Here is a 4,361-nt window from a genome sequence, read left to right as displayed (position 1 = left end):
CAAAGGTGTACAATGCGAATGCAATGGACTATGCAACTTGGACTATGCCGATGACGACGATAGTGGTGACGACGACGACTTAATGACTGAAATCTGTAGGCTTCTAATCGCTGAATTTGAGGACTGTTTTGGTGGCTGAAAATGACTTTTTTGGCTACATTTTTATGGCTGAAAATGGGAAAGCATCTGCAACCGACTTGGGGAATCTGCTACTATGTCATGGCTGAAAACCTGCGTTTTCTTCAAGGCTGAATCTCTGCTGTAAAACCGCTGAGGCTGCAGTTGTCCTAGCGTTAGTGTTTCTTGACAAAAACGCTGAAGGGGCAAGCCTATTTGATGCTGAAAACGCTGGTAAGGCAGGGCTGAAATTGGCTAACCTGATGCAAGGCCTAGCGTTAGTAAAAACGCTGCCTAGGCCTGGCTGTTTGTGAGCAAAACGCTGATTGGCTGAATTGCATGAGTCCAAAAACGCCAGCCTACAAGGGGTGATGGCGATGCTAGACTCTAGGGGAACAACACCAAGAGATGGGTCCTGATGACGATAGCTGACTGCTGTGGAGGAAAACGCCAGATGGGGAAAGATGGATCTTGATGCTGAGGGGGGTACTGCTGAGAAGTTGCCTGTTGAGCGGGAAGCTCCTGCTGCCTCTTCTGCCAAAAAGTGCTAACTTGGGTTTGCTTATATATTAACTTAGCAAAATTGCCCTACCTACTTTTGTTGGAAAGTCACTTAAAAATAATAAGTGAAAATACCAATAAATAGGAAAATAGGCTAAATGCACTAGAAAATTCCCCTAACCGATGCTAATGGATTCTGATGGGAATTCCGATGATCATGTTGTGTGCAACCGGAGGATATGCATCTAAGCTAAGTGACTGGGCATGCACGGTCTACGAATAGACTCACAAAACTGCCAGATCGCTACTATTCTAGACTTGAATGGACTGACTGAACCCTGTTGTGGTGTAGCTTGTCCACAGACACATAGGGTTGGGATGTGTCATGTGACACATCCGTACTCACGTCGTCAGTGCCCAAGAGTAGGTGCACGTTTGTATAGAGGTCATTCATGTTTTGAACGTACTCTATAAAACCAACGAGCTGAATTTCTATCACCCTCTGAAGGTGATGGGCATACTCAGCTATGAGAAAGGCTAGCATTTGTCAAGTTAAGAGTAAAAAGACTAGAAGCACTAGAGGTCAAAACATCAAAAGAGTGTGTTACTAAGTCAAACAATAAGTGGGCTTTCAAGCTCCCCACTTTTATTGAATTTACTATCGAGTATCTAGAACATTCCAAAGAAGAAACATTGAAAATAAACTCACTACGATGCAAAAATGAACGAATGCTCTACATGATTCTTTTGAATGAGTATCCTTCAAACCTAAAACCCATAGAGCATAGTTGAAGCTACCAAGGTATCAAAGAGCCAGAGCTTTGTTCCGGGTTCTTGGAACTGAACCTATGAACACATCCTCTCCAATTCTCCCGAGGCCGCATACGCTCTGTTCAATCTAGTCTTTGTTGCTCTCTTTAAAGAAAACCTTGGCCCAGTGAAGACTACCCCAAGATAAGTGTATGCATCTAAGTTCTCCACAATCTCTTGACCATAAGTGAATGTAGGTGTTGATCTCTTGATCCAGCAGTAAGGTGTTAAACACCATAACTTTAGTTTTACCAAGGGTTTACAAACAATCCACTATCCTCCGCAAAGCTATGTAATGCATCCAAATGTCGTTGCATACCTTGCAGTGAGTCAAAGATCAACACAATACCATCAGCATATAACAACAATGGACTCCATATCCCTGCCAACTGGGCACCTCTGTCACCCTCTCTGTCAATGTAACCTCATCTATGTACATACCAAATAGAGTGGGGGACAATGGACAACCTTGTTTCACTCCAACAATGGAGTGCACTAAATCAAATATCCCTCTTGTCCCACCACTGATTTGTATAGAGCCATGATCCCCCAAATCAACTCATTGGGCACTCCCATCTCCTGTAGTGTGTGCATCAATCTGGTTGTGGGCACCATGTCAAATGCTTTGCGGAAATCTACAAAGCTATGATAAATGCGTCTCCCATGTGTCCTACTCTCCTCGATGATGGCTCTGAGTGTCAGAATATGGTCAATAGTGGAGAAGCCTCTCCTAAAACCGGCCTATCCCGCTGCCCATATGACCTCTCTCTTGGCCCATCTGCTCAATTGCTGCTCAAGGATGGATGCATAGAATCGTGTCAATGTGCGTCCAATCATAATAGTACGGTAGTTTCCAAGCTCCATAGGATCACCTACCTTGAAGATAGGCACAATAGTAGACACGCATAGACCCTCACACATGACACGATTGAACAGAACCTCTGTCAGCATATCTCTAGCATGCATAACGTGTTCTTCTACTAGACCATCAATGATCATGATCATATGCCCTCCTTGTCCTCAACCTAAAAATGGCCGTCTTTAGCATCTCAGTGGTAAAGAAGGTACTTGTAGATGGGCATGGCTTAGGAGGATCCGGAAGGGGTGTTTGTACAAGGACCGTATATAAGAATGTTGCATACTAACCCCACACCAGGGGAAGTGACCACTGCTGGGGGAGGGGAATGTTCATGAAAGAGATGCCATGCCTCTCCTGAGTCTCCACTAAAGAAAAATTGGTATAAGTTTCGCTCCATCTGAGCTAGGAACACTCTCTTCTTCCATCGCACAAGGCGTCAGAGGGCTATTCGAGAGATGACCCCTAGGAGAAGATCCCTCTGAAGTTGTGCTCTCGTCTCTCTACACTCCTCGTCATACTGATTGTTTTGAGGCGTGCTCCCAGGATGCCATCTCTAAGCAGGCTGGGTGTGTGGGTATGCCTCTGCTGCTGCATCATGCAATGTCTCAGTCAGTAAAGTGGTGATATCCTCCACTGAGAGCCCTAACCTGGCTATTGTACATAGACAATCTTAGATCTCCTATGCACAAAAAGAGTCAGTCTCTGGTGTAGTGGTGTAAATGTATAGGAGGTATGTGTCCTCCTTCCTAACACTGAGCTCCACTGTACTGAAAGCAAACTGAAAGTGTCAAAAGAGCATGATCCTCGATTCCACTGCTACGTCCATTGGTCTGGGTCCTATTGTCAAACCCTGAATGCAGGGGATGAAGCTCGGTTGTGCCATGACATAGTCCATTGTGCTGGCCAATACCTATGTGGGAAGCAAGTAAACCCAGCTGCTGCGAAAAACTGTTGTAGGCCATTAAATATGGCAATTCATGTGAGGCCCCCATTTCCATCAAATATCTCTCGTAGTCAGTGTACTCATCCTATGAGCATCTGTCAAGCCCCATCACTGGTATCTAGCTCTCTCAGTATCTCATATGAGGTATCGTAAAAAATTGTCTGATGATTTCTCGTGCGGGCAATGAAGTCCCCCAAGAGAGTGATGTCACCATCTCTGGAAACTCCCATATGTCCTCATCTAATGCAAAGACAAGGGAATGTCCTCTAGGTACAGCATGAAGGAGTGCGAGCGGAAGTGCGACGCGAGAGAGAGTGCGAGAAGAAGAGCACGACGATATGGTGAACTCGCTCCACTGTAATGTGTAGAGCATAGTGAGTTCTTATTAGGTTTTTACAAAAGAATATGTGTACATACCTGGCGGCCCGCCCACTTACCTGGGCAACCACATTGGGCTTTATACCCCAACAACCTCCCACTTAAAGTTCAATGTGGTACTTTAAGTGTGAGAGAAGCTACTATACAAGCTAATATACAAGAGATGTAGAGAAGTGATGTACTACCCTACACCTAACTGCTTGCGAAAATGCGCAAAGCTCTCTGAGGAAAGTCCTTTTGTAAGTAGATCAGCAGGATTTTCTGTGGTGTGAACTTTGACAAGCTGAAGTTTCTTATCCTCGAGCATTTCCCTGATGAAATGATACTTCACATCCACATGCTTTGTCTTTGAGTGATAAACTGGATTGCGAGCCAATTGTATAGCACTTTGACTATCACAATATAACACAGGCATCTCTTCTTTGATTCCCAAATCTGTTACTAGTCGATTAAGCAAAATTGATTCTTTGCATGCCTCTGATGCTGCAACATATTCAGCCTCTGTAGTAGACTGAGTAACACAATCTTGTAATCTAGAACGCCATGATACTGCTCCACCAGCCAATGTAAAGACATACCCTGACGTAGACCTTCGGTTGTCTAAGTCACCTGCATAATGTGAGTCTGTAAAACCCTTTACACTTAGCTCCTGACTCCCATAGCATATACGCATACTCTTTGTAGCTTTCAGGTATCTCAATATTCCTTTCACTCCCTCCCAATGTTTCTTGCCTAGGTTTGACATGTATCGAC

This window comes from Adiantum capillus-veneris, chromosome 14 (assembly GCF_014529385.1).
Source record: "Adiantum capillus-veneris isolate H3 chromosome 14, ASM1452938v2, whole genome shotgun sequence".
Taxonomy (NCBI): Eukaryota; Viridiplantae; Streptophyta; class Polypodiopsida; order Polypodiales; family Pteridaceae; genus Adiantum; species Adiantum capillus-veneris.
This window is presented reverse-complemented; position numbering follows the sequence as displayed.